Source organism: Chrysemys picta, chromosome 23 (assembly GCF_011386835.1).
Source record: "Chrysemys picta bellii isolate R12L10 chromosome 23, ASM1138683v2, whole genome shotgun sequence".
Classification (NCBI taxonomy): domain Eukaryota; kingdom Metazoa; phylum Chordata; order Testudines; family Emydidae; genus Chrysemys; species Chrysemys picta.
Window position 1 is genome coordinate 9272538 of NC_088813.1, and position 16709 is coordinate 9289246.

The following is a 16709-nucleotide window of genomic DNA, read 5'->3' on the forward strand; positions in this document are numbered from 1 at the left end:
AGACTAAGGCCTCATCTACGCTTAACACTTCTAGGGCATAGCTTTGTCAGTCAGGGGTGTGAAAAAACCCACACCTCCTAGCGACACACTTGTGCTGACAAAATGCCCAGTGTAGGAGCAGCTACACTGACAGAATAGTGCTGCTTCGTCAGCACAATGGATGCTGTTCACGGAGGTAATGGCACAGTGTGGAAGGGACAACAAATAAGGATTATGGGGTAGTAGCAGAGAGGAGGAGAGGAACCAGGATTGGAATAAAAAGGGGAGCTGCAAGTCAGAGTCCTGGGTTCCCCTCGCCACATAGCCCTTCCCTATAGCTTCCCCTGCTATCCTATGTCCCATTCATATTGAGTTGTATGTTTTTTTGATGTATCCACTAGAGACTGGGTGGGGATCACCCCATTCCTGGTCCTTTATATCTGTCTTAGACATGGCTTATCATCCCTACATTAGGGCACAGATTTGGGTAAGCAACACACAAGGCCAAACAACTGGCAGCGTTATTAATGGAGCTACGCCGGAGATGAACTTGGTCCATCATTTCATCGAACAATCCATCGGAAAGCGCAGTCCCAAATTCTGCTCTCCGCTACCCTGGCGCAGCCCCTATTGATTTCCACCCCCGTTGATTTGAATAACAATCACCAAATTTCTACAAAAGAAAGAGCCCCAGACAACAGTGCCGAGAACAATCTGCCTCGGCGTCAAGAGCCACACATGGGAAAGTCCAGACAACAGAAGTAGCTGCGCAAACAGGTCTGTATTTGCCTGGCAACAGCCTCCTCCTGCTCCAATCCAGAACGCCTGCCAGTTAGGTGAAAATGTCTTTGCACCTTGGCTGAGTGGTACTTCCAAGCACAGCCAATGGATAGGCAGCTCAAGAAGGGGACGGCAGAGCGTGGTTGGCTGAGACTGCAGGCCGCTCAGCCAGTCCCTGCAAGGAGCACAACAAAGGGAAAAGAGGAAGCCTGCAGTTGCAGCGTATACAGTCAAACTGATTTTTTCCCTCTGGCTGATAAAGCCCCACACGCAACTAGTGTTATTTTTAGCAGCGTTTTGCAATTGCAGCTTTACTGCAAAACTCTGGCTTGACAGTGTTCTGTGCCTTTTAACCAGCTCTTTGTGCAAAGAGACCCCAGTTTGCCCTCCATTGCCTTCAGACCTGTGCACGCTGCAGCTGAAATCATTGTAGCAAGGTTTAGCATCCTTGACCACTTGAGTCAGGGAGGCCGGATTCTTCTCTCTCTTGTAAATCCATCCGGTCCAACTCCTCCCATGTTACTCTAGGGTTTAAAACTCTGGAGAGGCCAAACAGTGGGGCCTTTTTAACTTGCTCTTTTTAATTGCATGTGACTTGAGATGAAGACAAGTCCAAGACCCAGACCCAGATCCTCCTGAACTCTGGGGAAGGCTGGGCCTGGCCCTATAATGGTTCCAAACCAGAACCAGGCCTTCAGATCTGTCATCTTGGACTTATCTCTCAGTCCTTGGCAAAATTTGATTCGAGCCTGGAATTCAAAGGCAAACTCCACAGTGCAGCCCCCATTTCTCCAGGCAGCAATGCACCCAGCAGAGGCAAAGTATCGATCCGTGAGCAAATTACACATGCAGAAACTGTTTCTCCCCTGCTTCACATCCTGCCTCGTAATTTACACCTGGACAGAGAGGGTGTAAAGTTCACCACTCATTCACACCAATGGTGCTGTTGCACACTCACTTTTCACAGGCTGAATGGCAATATGAGGTGGCAAGGCAGGAAATCAGCTTCCCTCATACCAGGGTAGGTCAGGAGTCAGCAGGGTGATGTTGGCGCAAGGGAGATCAGAACCATCTCAACACACTATGCTCTACAGATCCTGTACCCCGGTAGCTCTCCTGTACTGTTTCCTAACCAGCCCCTGCTAAGCCTGGACAGCATCGGAGGGTGAGAGGAGAGGGCACCACCGGCTCTAAAACAGTTCTTTCTCCTTGGAGCCTGACCACCGGCTCACAGCGATTCACCCCCTCCACCACGCTACAAGGCTGTATGTATGTGCAGCAAACGCAAAGGGATGGAGCCGCTTCTCCCAGGTTCATTAACCCCAGCGCGGGGTCAGAGAGGAGGAGCCTGGCATGGCTTGTGTGACCAGCTCGGCTGTTTGTCAGGAGCCCAGGAGTGACAGATGCCTTGAGCAGCAGCTGGGCTTTGGGGGACGCTGAGGCAATTAGCACCGGGACTGAGCGCTAGGGACTCTTGTATACCCGGTGACTTGGACAAAGCCCCGAGCAGCAGCAGGTCGGGATGCAGCCTGCTCCCCGAGCTGCTTCTCCTTTTAGCCTGGTTAATGAGAGTATGCATCTCCATTATTATCCCAGCACTCCCTCCTGGGCCCCAGAAGCTGTTACCAAGGGGGGAAAAGGGCTGGTCTCCCCTTTGATTGGCTGGCTCTCAAAGCCCTCTCTCTCCCCCAAGCAGCCCACTAACACGCTTGTCTGCGACCGTGTCCCTGTGTCACATCATCTCCCCTAGCAAACAGAGCACACCCCCTAACCTTCTCCTCCCAATACACCCACCCTCAGTAACTTCCCAGCCCAGCTACCAACAAGCCCAAGAGAGAGGATGTTGGAAAAAGGCAAATATAGTGCCCATATTTTAAAAAGGGAAGAAAGAGAACCCGGGGATCTACAGGACCGGTCAGCCTCACTTCAGTCCCTGGCAAAATCATGGAGCAGGTCCTCAAGGAATCCATTTTGAAGCACTTGGAGGAGAGGAAGGTGATCAGGAACAGTCAACATGGATTCACCAAGGGCAAGTCATGCCTGACCAACCTGATTGCCTTCTATGATGAGATAACTGGCTCTGTGGATATGGGGAAAGCAGTAGATGTGATATATCTTGACTTTAGCAAAGCTTGTGATACGGTCTCCCACAGTATTCTTGGCAGCAAGTTAAAGAAGTATACATTGGATGAATGGACTATAAGGTGGATAGAAAGCTGGCTAGATGGTCGGGCTCAACTGGTAGTGATCAACGGCTCGATGTCTAGTTGGCAGCTGGTATCAAGCGGAGTGCCTCAGGGATCGGTTTGTTCAACATATTTATTAATGATCTGGGTGATGGGATGGATTGCACCCTCAGCAAGTTCGCAGATGACACTAAACTCGGGGGAGAGGTAGATATGCTGGAGGGTAGAGATAGGGTCCAGAGTGACCTAGACAAATTGGAGGATTGGGCCAAAAGAAATCTGATGAGGTTCAACAAGGACAAGTGCAGAGTCCTGCACTTAGGAAGGAAGAATCCCATGCACTGCTACAGGCTGGGGACTGACTGGCTAAGTGGCAGTTCTGCAGAAAAGGACCTGGGGATTACAGTGGACGAGAAGCTTGATATGAGTCAACAGTGTGCCCTTGTTGCCAAGAAGGTCAACAGCACATTGGGCTGTATTAGTAGTAGCATTGCCAGCAGATCGAGGGAAGTGATTATTCCCCTCTATTCGGCACTGGTGAGGCCACACCTGGAGTACTGTGTCCAGTTTTGGTCCCCCCACTACAGAAGGGATGTGGACAAATTGGAGAGAGTCCAGCGGAGGGCAATGAAAATGATTAGGGGGCTGGGGCACATGACTTACGGGGAGAGGCTGAGGGAATTGGGGTTATTTAGTCTGCAGAAGAGAAGAGTGAGGGGGGATTTGATAACAGCCTTCAACTACCTGAAGGGGGGTTCCAAAAAGGATGGAGCTTGGCTGTTCTCAGTGGTGGCAGATGACAGAACAAGAAGCAAGGGTCTCAAGTTGCAGTGGGGGAGATCTAACTTGGATATTTGGAAACACTATTTCACTAGGAGGGTGGTGAAGTGCTGGAATGGGTTACCTAGGGAGATGGTGGAATCTCCATCCTTACAGGTTTTTAAGGCCCGGCTTGACAAAGGCCTGGCTGGGATGATTTAGTTGGTGTTGGTCCTGCTTTGAGCAGGGGATTAGACTAGATGACCTCCTGAGGTCTCTTCTAACCCTACTCTTCCATGATCCTACGTGTGGTCTAGTGACTAGAGGACAGGACTCTTGGGTTCCATTCCTGACTCTACTACTGACTTGCTGTATGGCCTTGCACAAGTCACTTGCCTTTCTGTGACTCAGCTTCCCCATCTATGAAATGGGGGTGGTAACCCTTTGCCGCACAGAGCAGGGTGGGCTGTGAAGCCTCATTCATGAATGCTTGCAAAGCACAGAGCCTCTGGTGGAAGGTGCTATAGGAGGGCAGCATGTTGTTATGATGTGCTATTTCCTCAGACAGGGTCCCAAAGCACACAAATCACATGCTAGTAAAGCTATGCTAGCCAACAGCAACATGAGGGGATGTTCTGGCACGTGGGAAACCCCCCTCCTCCTATGGAAAGAGAGCCAGGATCATTAACATCCTCACAGAGCAGACAAGACATTGCATTTTGACAATTCACTGCAAATACCCATCCACCTACACCTGCCATACAAGCATGATCAGGCTGATTTGACCCACTTGAGATTTGAACCTCTGGCTCCAAGGAGTCTGGGTATTTCAAGCCTGAGGCTTAGGCTGCTAAGCCACCCCACCCCTAGCAGTACACTAAGTGCAGAGGTGGAAGGAGATAGGCCAATTGCTGCTGGCTTTAACCTGTGCCTGGAAACGCACAGACCTGCATGCCACCTGAAGATCAAGAGGAGATATGTTGCCATGCCTACCTGCAAATGCAAGGGCTGCTGTTATCCAAGGCCACAAACCATGGATTTGCTCTAATTTAACCAGTCGGCCTTGAGCCTAACTCTGCTCTCACTTACGCCGGTGTAAACCAGGAGTAACTCCACTGAAATCAATGGAGTTAGCCCAGTGTAAACAGAATGGAATTATCCGAATCAGGATCTTGGTCTCCCTTTACTCTGTGCTCCCTCTGTGGGCCTGAAGCCTGCCTGCTCTCCTCCCCGTGTTTCTCACACACCTCCAACGTTTCATACGCTGATCACCTGGGTTCGAGAGCCTTCTCCTCTGCAACTGCAGCTGCCTAGAACACTGCATCCTGTTTGAAAAGGTTTCTTTCCTTCCCATCGCTCAGGCCTCTCTGTGGCCCCTATAATATTGATCTCTGGCTCCTTGTCTATTCCTACCCCCTTCTTTATCCATCTCTTATTGGCTTTAGGACCCAGTACACAGGCAAGTCCCAGAAGCTGCTTTCAATCTGCATGTGCACTCTTAGCTGCAGCCCTCCAGCTGAACATAACCCTCCCACTGTTACCTTCTACTGTCCCTGCTTGTTTATTGCAGCCAGCTGTTAGACTGTAAGCAGTTTGGGGGCAGGGACCATTTTTGTTATGTGTGCGTACAGCACCTAGCGCACTGGGGCTGGGGCCTCCAGGTACTACCACCATACAAATTATAATTCAGCATCATCACCTCCTGCATGGGCTCCTCCTGACCACTGGGGAGGTGCAGTGCTGTCCAGCTCCTTCTCTTGGGAAGGGGCATGCAGATGGAGAAATGACAAGCTGGTCCTGATCAGTCCGACTCCCTGCCCCCACGCCAGTAGCAAATTCAGCAGGAGAAGCAGGGCAGATCCCGCAGGTTCATTCCATCCCAAGCCACCACCTGATACAGGGCTGCAGCCTGCAGGCTTGGCTGAGGAATCGCACAGCGCGTGCAGGAGAGCAGGCCTTGGTTTGTAGGCGGCCAGGCAAGATTGCCTGCAAAAGCTTTCCAGAAGATGATGACACAGGTTCTTGTTTCATTCCCCCACTAGGGCTTCTGTTGAGACAGGCACAAAAATCCAGCCAGGAGGCAGAAGAGGCCGCCTGAGATCCCTACAAGAGGCCTCTCAACCTCCCTGCTTTGGTTGATTGACTCTCAGGCTGCTGTGGCCAACAGCCATTTTACCTCCTATCAGTGGGTCAAGGTGTGGTGGTGCCTCACACTCAGAACCGGACTCAGCGATGCGCTGCGCTGTGTCCTGCTCTCCTTGGCAGACAGCCTGGGACCAGCCTCTGCACCTGCCTTTCAGAGCACCCCTGTGCGGTTCCGTCCCACCCTGAGACCATGTCTCACTACATAGCTCAACATTGACCATCGCTTGGTGTCTGACAGAGAGAGAGAGAGAGAGGTTTGTATGGATACACTCAAGGATCCAACAGACTCTTGCCAGCTCTGTCATTGGCTCTCCTGTGCTCCCAGTTGCTGAGGGAGTCCAGGCACGGAGTGTAGACATGTGGGAAGTGTAATACAATAGGAGTAATAATTAACGACCGTTTGCTAAGCCACCCTTTCAGGGGAAGAGAATTTTTGATGTGTGATACGTTTTGCACTGCTTTATGGAGCCCGGGGGTCATTAGCTAACAGGCCAGCAGGGCGGCTATTCCCTGAGCTTCAGGTATGGGCCATCTAGATTCACTCGAACCACGGGTTCAAACGATGCCACCGGGGTTGACTCAGCCTTTCATCTGGTAAAGGCTGATAAGTGGAGTCATGCGGAGTTCACGGCGTGAGTGGGATTTTCCAGGTGCTGCCTTTAAACCCAAGTCCCACCTAGGGTGACCAGATGTCCCAATTTTATAGGGACAGTCCCGATATTTAGGGCTTTTTCTTATATAGGCGCCATTTACCCCCCACCCCTGCCCCCATTTTTAACACTTGCTGTCTGGTCACCCTAGTCCCACCCCCCACCCATCTGGACAATATAGATCCTGTGAGGTTTCTGATCAGAGCAGGGAGGTTTCCTCAGGGAGTTTTGGCCAGAATTTTACCCTGCCATTTTTCTGTGCTCTGGCTGTGGCTTTTCACCCCAGAGCTGGCTGCATTTCCATGGTGGGTGAAGGGATTCTTGGCTGCAGAGGGACAGAGTGGGCCCAGCTCTCTCGTCAAGGTGGCGAGGGGAGGACATAAGTGTTCTCACTGCGGGTGCAGTGCCCAGGCAGGCAAATGTCACATGGGGAGGATGGTCTGTGCTGCAGCTCCGATGTGCCTGGGGACACAACGGACTAGTGGTTGATTTCAGATGCATAAGTGGGCTGCAGTCCACGAAAGCTTATGCTCTAATAAATTTGTTAGTCTCTAAGGTGCCACAAGTACTCCTGTTCTTTTTGCGGATACAGACGAACACGGCTGCTACTCTGAAACCTAAAAAAATTAATCGCACCGTTAAACAACAATTGAATATCGTTTATTTTAAATATTTTTGGATGTTTACTACATTTGCAAATATATTAATTTCAGTTACAACACAGAATACGAAGTATACTGTGCTCACTTTATATTTTTGATTACAAATAGTTGCACTGTAAAACAAAAAAAATTGTTTTTCAATTCACTTCATACAAGTACTGTAGTGCGATCTCTTTATCATTAAAGTTAAACTTACAAATGTAGAATTATGTACAAAAAAACTGCATTCAAAAATAAAACAATGTAAAACTTTAGAGCCTACAAGTCCACTCAGTCCTACTTCTTGGTCAGCCAATCAGACAAACAAGGTTGGTTACAATTTGCAGGAGATAATGCTGCCTGCTTCTTGTTTAGAATGTCACTTGAAAGTGAGAACAGGCGTTCGCATGGCACTGTTGTAGCCAGCGTTGCAAGATATTTACGTGCCAGATGCGCTAAAGATTCAGATGTCCCTTCATGCTTCAACCACCATTCCAGAGGACATGCGTCCATGCTGATGATGGGTTTTGCCTGATAATGATCCAAAGCAGAGCGGACCGACGCATGTTCATTTTCATTATCTGAGTCAGATGCCACCAGCAGAAGGTTGATTTTCTTTTTTGGTGGTTTGGATTCTGTAGTTTCTGCATCAGAGTGTTGCTCTTTTAAAACTTCTGAAAGCAGGCTCCACACCTCGTCCTTCTCAGATTTTGGAAGGCACTTCAGATTCTTAAACCTTGGATCGAGTGCTGTAGCTAATTTTAGAAATCTCACATCAGTACCTTCTTTGCATTTTGTCAAATCTGCTGTGAAAGTGTTCTGAAAATGGACATGTGTTGGGTCATCATCCGAGACTGCTATAACATGAAATATATGCAGAATGTGGGTAAAAAAGAGCAGGAGACATACAATTCTCCCCCCAAGGAGTATAGTCACAAATGTAATTGATGCATTTTTTTTTTAAATGAGCATCATCAGCATGGAAGCATGTCCTCTGAAATGCTGGCTGAAGCATGAAGGGGCATACGAATGTTTAGCATATCTGGCATGTAAATACCTTGCCACGCTGGCTACAAAAGCGCCATGCAAATACCTGTTCTCACTTTCAGGTGACATTGTAAATAAGCAGCAGGCAGCAGTATCTCCCGTCAATGTAAACAAACTTGTTTGTCTTAGTGATTGGCAGAATAAGATGTAGGACTGAGTGGACTTGTAGACTCTAAAGTTTTACACCAGGGGTAGGCAACCTATGGCACGTGTGCCAAAGGCGGCACGCGAGCTGATTTTCGGTGGCACTCACACTGCCCGGGTCCTGGGCACCGGTCTGGGGGGCTCTGCGTTTTTATTTAATTTTAAATGAAGCTTCTTAAACATTTTAAAATCCTTATTTACTTTACATACAACAACAGTTTAGTTCTATATTATAGACTTATAGAAAGAGACCTTCTAAAAACATTAAAATGTACTACTGGCAAGCAAAACCTTAAATTAGAGTGAATAAATGAAGACTCGGCATACCATTTCTGAAAGGTTGCCGACTCCTGTTTTACACTATTTTGTTTTTGAGTGCAGTTACGTAACCAAAAAAAAAAAAAATCTACATTTGTAAGTTGCACTTTTACGATGGAGATTGCACTTCAGTACTTTTATGAGGTGAACTGAAAAATACTATTTCTTTTGTTTATCATTTTTACAGTGCATATATTTGTAAACAAAAATAATAAAGAGCACTGTGCACTTTGTATTCTGTGTTATAATTGAAATCAATATTGAAAATGTAGAAAAACATCCAAAAATATTTAATACATTTCAACTGGTATTCTATTGTTATAAGTGAGATTAATCGCGATTAATTTTTTTGAGTTAATCGCGTGAGTTAACTGCGATTAATGGACAGCCCTGGAAATAATACGCATTGACATGTGGCAGCAAACAGCCCATTCCCATGCACCCTGAAATCCAGAAAATGCATCCCCATTCCAGCGTGAAACTGATTTGTTTGCCTGATACATAAGCCTTTACAAAACTCAACCCCACGGAAGTGAAACTGTCATTCATTGTTAGAATAGTGCAAGCATCTGCTAAGATCTGGCCTCCTCTGTGCTATACCAAGTCTCTCCCCTGAAGAGCTTACAATCTAATTAGACAAGACAGGAAAAGGATGGGAAGGGAAACTGAGGCACAGAAAGGGGACGTGACTTGCCCATAAAGACAGAATAGGTCAGTGGTCAGCCCAGGAAAATAAGACAAGTGTCTTTGTGCCTGATTCACTAGTTCAATGGACCCATCACTTAATAACATATCCCATTTACAAAGCCTCTTTTATCCTGATGAATACTGAAACACATTCTAGAGTTCCAGAATTCACTTCACCCAGCAGTGAAGTGCAACCACCTCGGGGGCAGAACGCACCAGCTGTTTAACAGCGTACAAAAACATTATGCAACCGTTTAGGACAGGAAGCAAAGGTCAACACTGGTGATTTAATTCAGCAGAGACGCTTGCAGACAACACAAGATATCTGAGACAAAAATATCTAGCCCCGGCCTTGTTTGAGGCAGCTGCTCAGAGCCTACAATAGTCCTGAAAAGACAGGCTGCATGCATGCAATTGCCTACAGAGAAGAGCTTATTTAAAAGAAATAAACGATACAGAAAATTTGAAGCATTAGTTATTGGTCATTGGGGGTAACATACAGAGTATGGGGGTATGTTGGTGTTTTGGGGATGGGCAGCACACATAGTATATACACACTGCAATGTCCCCAATGAGGGGTGAGTAACCGGTGGGCGGGATCAGGAGACAGTCGATAAACGGTGAGGGTCTATCACCCATACGGGAGGTAGAGACAGTCATGGGTATAAGTAAGCGGGCTGGGTAATGGGGATGGGGTGACCCTCACGTGGCGGGATTCAGCTAGGTTTGGTGGGTTTAGGGCTCAGGGGATAGGGTCCAGCAGGGGGTGTGTGTGGGTGCACGAGGTCTCCCCGGCTCACTCTTGGTATTGGCGGTGGCCGGTGATGTGCTCGATGTAAATGTCCCGGGACCAACGATTAATCGCGATTAATTTTTTTGAGTTAATCGCGTGAGTTAACTGCGATTAATGGACAGCCCTGGAAATAATACGCATTGACATGTGGCAGCAAACAGCCCATTCCCATGCACCCTGAAATCCAGAAAATGCATCCCCATTCCAGCGTGAAACTGATTTGTTTGCCTGATACATAAGCCTTTACAAAACTCAACCCCACGGAAGTGAAACTGTCATTCATTGTTAGAATAGTGCAAGCATCTGCTAAGATCTGGCCTCCTCTGTGCTATACCAAGTCTCTCCCCTGAAGAGCTTACAATCTAATTAGACAAGACAGGAAAAGGATGGGAAGGGAAACTGAGGCACAGAAAGGGGACGTGACTTGCCCATAAAGACAGAATAGGTCAGTGGTCAGCCCAGGAAAATAAGACAAGTGTCTTTGTGCCTGATTCACTAGTTCAATGGACCCATCACTTAATAACATATCCCATTTACAAAGCCTCTTTTATCCTGATGAATACTGAAACACATTCTAGAGTTCCAGAATTCACTTCACCCAGCAGTGAAGTGCAACCACCTCGGGGGCAGAACGCACCAGCTGTTTAACAGCGTACAAAAACATTATGCAACCGTTTAGGACAGGAAGCAAAGGTCAACACTGGTGATTTAATTCAGCAGAGACGCTTGCAGACAACACAAGATATCTGAGACAAAAATATCTAGCCCCGGCCTTGTTTGAGGCAGCTGCTCAGAGCCTACAATAGTCCTGAAAAGACAGGCTGCATGCATGCAATTGCCTACAGAGAAGAGCTTATTACACAAGAGCCAAAACACAAACCGCCCCTCCTCCCGATTAGCAGAGAGGCAGGACAGATTGAGCAAGGCCGGTCTGTAGCACATGTGAGCAATAAACTCAGCAATAAGGAGTGGCACCAGACACCCCCACCGCTCCTTAGCCTCTGGTGATCCATCCACAGCCAATTAGAGGCATAAAATCAGTCACCTGCAATCTCAGCACTTTTCCCGGGCTGTTTGTGTTGCTTCCTCCCATTTACCAGCTGCTTTGGGCTGTCAGCAGCTTTGCCTGACTCACTCCGTTTGCTCTTTGCTTTACAGCAATGCTGACAAGCTTGGCAAAGGCCCGAGCCAACCTCCCTTGCCAGCCAGTAACAGAGACCCACAGCCTCTAATATGTGGGCTGCACGTTCTGGTGCTCAGGATGGAGACCCACAGGGCAGCAATACTGGGCCCCTTCGATCACTAAAGCATTGACTCATTCACCCCCACCCAATCCCCTCTCTCTGGCATCATTACCCCATGCTACAGAGGGAGACACTAAGGCAAACGGCTGCAAGTCGCTGCTCGAGCTGGGATTAAGATGCAAGACCTCATGAGTCCCCGTCCTGCTACTGCCCTGAGCCCTTTATATGCATGCTGTGTGCCGCCTCCCTGCCTTTCACCTGGCTGCCCGTCTGCTTTGCCCTCTGCTGTACAGCACCAGACGGGCACTCACAGAAAGGGACGAACAATGACAACAAGGGCAATCCCAAGACGCTGGCTTCCTCTGGATGAGGGGTGGCAGGGTGGTTTATTCTCCATGTCGACACAGTCGCTGGCCTCCTTGCTGAGGCTGGCAGGGGGTGGGCTTGGCAGTGGGACATGGACATGTCCACTAGGAATGGGAATCTTTGCGCATGGGCCGCTTAGCCCTGGTCCCCTTTGTGGGTGGTGTGTATAACCCTGACTCAGCTGCCGGTTTGGCATTCTTTTCCATGGCGTAGAAGATGGTCTCCAATCCAGTACTGCAGCTCCACTGGACCCTGCCTGCCTGGCCCCTTACTTGGGCAGTCTGCAGCATCTGGGAGCCTCTCTCGGTGACCTCGCTAAACAGGCAACTCCTAGAGAGCCTGAAGGAGCAGCACCAACACCTGGTGGAGACCCGATGGTGCTTCCGGCTCCCCCTTCACTGGCCCATTCTGGAGAGGGCAAGCACTTTGAATGCAGTTCAGCAGCGCCTCCCCCGGGCATCCACTGCTTCTTGTCTGGTCCCCTCTCCTCTGCTGCACAGCCCCACCCATCTTCCAATATCCAAATCCTTTGGTGCCACCACTTCCTGCTTTCCTAAGGGGGGGGGGGTGCTAGTTCTCCAGTGGCCTTTCCTCCACCCCCGCAAGGAGTTTCCAAATCTGCAGCTCTCGGTCCCACTTCCTTATAACAGACCAAGCCTGTCCAGCCGCCCTTTGCTCAGCACATCAGCCAGCTGGTGAGGAGGCCACGGCCAAGGAGACACAGTCCTTCCTCAGCTCTGCAAGAGGTGTGTCGTGCGCTCTGCAAAGCACACAGACAGACAGACCCGAGTCAAGCTGTGCCTGGGCAGGCTGCGAAAGCATCTCTGGCTGATGCAATCTTATCGCTCCCCCGTCCATCTGGTAAGCTGATCGGAGCCAAAGCTGCAGCTGCACAGGTAAAAGGAGTCCCTGGAGTTACAGTGCAGGTGCCTTCTGGGACTTGTAGTTCTCTTTGTCCAGCACATTCATAGAGTGGGGAAGAAGACGTTCCAGCATCCTCAACATCAACAGATGCCGTGGTGGGGAGACACTCGCTCTCAGGGTGATGTCTCCCCTCTTCCTCAGCAATCAGTCCTGCCTCAAAGCAAAAAGGGCTAATGCAATCCTTGGCTGTGTAAACAGGGGACTAGTGAGTCAGTCCAGCATTGGGATTTTACCCTGTCTATGGCACTGGTGAGACTCGTCCTGGAATACCGCACAGAGTTCTGGTGACCACAGTTTAAAACGGATTGACACGGGTGCAGTGAAGAGCCAGAAAAATGATCTGAGGGTTGGAGAACATGTGGAGTGTTGATGGAGCCCTTAAAAGAGGCACATGAAACGAGGCAGATTTACAGAAGCACAAAATGTACCCGAGGCTGCACAACACGCTTAGGCACGAGTTAATACCAATTACCCTGTTTTTCAGACATGCCAGGCACTTGCATTTCAAACTGGAGTCCAATGGAGCTGCAGATGCTCGGCACATTTGAAAATCAGACCCTCGGGCTTAGCAATATTAGGGATTTCACACGGGTGTAACTACACTAATGTAGCTGCGCCAGCAGGAACCCCTAGTGCAGACAGTCTACAGATGTAAGAGGGGGTTTACACTGGTGAAAAATCCCTAAGATAAGGCTTGTGTTGGAGCTTTAAGCAGCAGCTAGAGAAAGGCTGACCATGTGCTCTTGAGGTGTAACTGCTGGTCCTTATGTTGGCAAGCACAATGGAAGGTATTCCTGATGCTGCAGACCGTGCACCTTTTGCATGGACCTTCTGAAGTAAGAGATTTCCTTTGAGAAAAGGCGTCTTGGCTAAGAAATAGCTGGGGGTCAGCAAGGAAGGTTCCCTCATGTCACTGGAAGGGTAAGGCACCCACATAGCGGTAGGTCTCATTATTGACTGATGGCATACTACTAGAAAGTGACTTACAGATCAAAAGGCAGGAATGGACATCAAGACATCTGGTGAGTAGATGGGATTGGGAACCAGGACTCTAAAGTTTCATTCCAACATCTCATTCTGCGAGCCTTGGGCAAATCTCTTCACCTCTCTGTCCTTCCTTCCCTTTCCCAACCTGCAAAATGAAGATAATGCTTACCTACCTCCTGGATGAGTTATAAAGCGTAATTAACTGAAGCTTGTAAAATATTCTGAGATCCTAGGTTAAAAAGGCAAAGTAGCCCAAACCCATTGACCTTCAGGGCAAGTTGCAAAATCCATCTGTTTGCTTGGGCTTTTAGGCAGTGCTCCAGGAATGGGAGGGGTTTTGTTTTCTGCTTGAAATTACCAGCTGATGGAGCTAATTTACTTTTACTGTGAGCAAAGGCTGTTATGCTGCTAGGTGGTTATTCACGTGTGCAGGCGGCGGTTCCACCTAATTGCCAGGTTGCCCGGAGCTATGGCCAGGACATTTTGTATTTAAATGTAAATAAATAATAATCTAGCATAGTTCACCAGATGATCTCAAAGTGCTATATAAAAGAGGAAAATATCATTATCCCTGTCTTACAGATGGGAAAACTGAGGCACTGGTGGGTAGGCAGTGTGACTTGTCATGCAGAAGGGTAATAGTGGAGCCAGGAGTAGAACCAATGTCTCCAGAGTCCTAGTCCAGTGCTCTATCCACTAAGCTATACTACCTCCCGTGCATCTGATGAAGTGGATATTCACCCACGAAAGCTTGTGCTCCAATACGTCTGTTAGTCTGTAAGGTGCCACAGGACTCTTTGTCACTTTTTACAGATCCAGGCTAACACGGCTACCCCTCTGATACTTGACTACCTCCCTTATACATCTATATACAATTGCAGTGGGACTTTTGATTGAAGGACTTTGCATCATATACAAAGCAATGCAATACACCCATTAATGGTGATAGCAGCGCCCTCTCTCTTGCTCGGTTATTACAGAATCCGCTCTTCTCTCTTTCCTTATTTGTTTCTGGAGAGGGTAACTCTGGTTGTGAGTTTTTTAATTTTGGTTTTAGGGGAGGAAGGGACAATTGTTTGCAAATGCTTGTAATTTTCTACCAAAAAAAAATAATTAAAGAATCTTTTCATAAAGCTTTGAAATAAAACCAACTCGTGCTATAAGGTGTAATTATGAACGCTAAATCTGTTTGACTAGTGATTACATAGTTTTGGAGACGGAAGTATGGGCTAGTAGCCAGGAGCTATTAAATTCTTATTCAATCTGTGGGTGGAAATTTCAGACGCGCTAAAGGCTTTGGCGGATAAGTCCCAAGAAATTCCCACTCTGTGGGATAGTCGACACCAAAGTCACTACAGGGAGCAGCGGCCCAGATGCCGCTGCAGCGTTGCTAGTGCTGATGCTCTATGCCAACAGAAGAGAGTTCTCCTGTCAGCATACTAAATCCACCTCTGCAATAGTGCTGTACACACCGGCGCGTAGATCGGTGTGACTTACGTCGCTCAGTGGGGTGGCTTTTTTACACCCCTGAGCAACATAAGTTAAACCAACGTAAGTGCTAGTGTTTACAAGCCGTATGTCTTTATAGGCTGAAAGGCAGGATGGCCATTTTGAAAGGGAGTACTGCTTGTCTAGGGATCAGAGCAATGGATCGGAACTCAGGAGTCCTGCATTCTATTTCCAACTCTGCCACTGACTTTCCATGTAGCTTTGAGCAAATGAATTCACCTACCGATTTTCCTAGCTGCTGTAAAGTGGGGATAACTTGGGTGCAGACAGGGATAAAATAATGTTTACACAGAACTCAGAAAGCACCATATAAATGGTAAGTGTTATTGCTGTATTGTGGTTTTCTTTTGCTTGTGTCATCCTTAATAGGGAACCACCCAACAATTAGTCCCTGAGCATAAACTACCTTCTCTCTCCAGATTTAAAGGGAGCTTCAGCCAGTTTAGAGCACTGGAGCTCCAGCAAAACAAGATACAACAATCTTGATATTTTTTCAGTTGAAAAACACACAAGTTTAAAGAAGAAACCCAACCCCTTCAGGACTTCTATAAACATATAAGAGGGGAAAACAGAGCATGTGTCCAGTTTCTCCCCCTCCCCCACCAGCAAGTCACACTAATGTTTGAAAAGGGCTTTGAGACCTGACAGCTGCCATACAGAAAACACACACGTTTTCCTTTCACTAAGGTTGGTGGACCACGGCCAAGGGCTTTAGGATGTAATCATTGTTGCCCATTCTGGGGTTCAGAAGCTGTGATGGCAACTGCTTCTGAACAATAACATTAGACCAGGCTGTGGTGCTTTGGACCAAGCCACCTCCAATTTATTTTTAAATATATTTAAATTCATATGGTCAATATCTCTTTTTATCAGACTCTTTTGCACTTACCTCCTAAAAGCCAGGGCTGGTCAAAAGTTTTCATTAAAACTGTTTTGACAGAAAATTGGATTTTAGCTTCAATGAAACATTACACTTAACATTCCTGCTTTCTGCAGAGAGAGAGAGAAAAAAAAAAGGATTTTTCTTTGAAAAAACAAAATCCAAACCCTAAAATATTTGATTTGGAAATGTTGTCGGGATGGCTTAAGGCAAACAGTAGTTTGATTGCTTCATGTCCCCATTCTCCACAGGCTAGGCTCTGTGGCCAGACTACACCTCCCATGTGCACTGCCTTCCCTCTCTAAGAGTAGGCTATCACCCATCATGGATGTCCAGTCTATAGAGGAGAATACACGCATGGGACGCCCACACAACAACTCCCATGATGCACTATGACAGCATTTCCAAATTGAAAATGTTCAGTTGTCAGATTAAATTTTGTGGAATTGGAATTTCCCCTGACTAAAAACCTATTTTTTCGACCAGCCCTACTAACAGATGATCTAGGGGAGAGGCACAAATGGCCGTTAAGCATCTGCCATTGTACCTTGAAAAATCTACCCTTTAGTCTTTTTTTCCTATCGAGTGCTGTTCTCTGTTTAGTTTTGGTTCATGAAGCAATTCTGGTTGGAGAAGCAAAATGAACGAGGATCTTCTTGTCTGGCACATC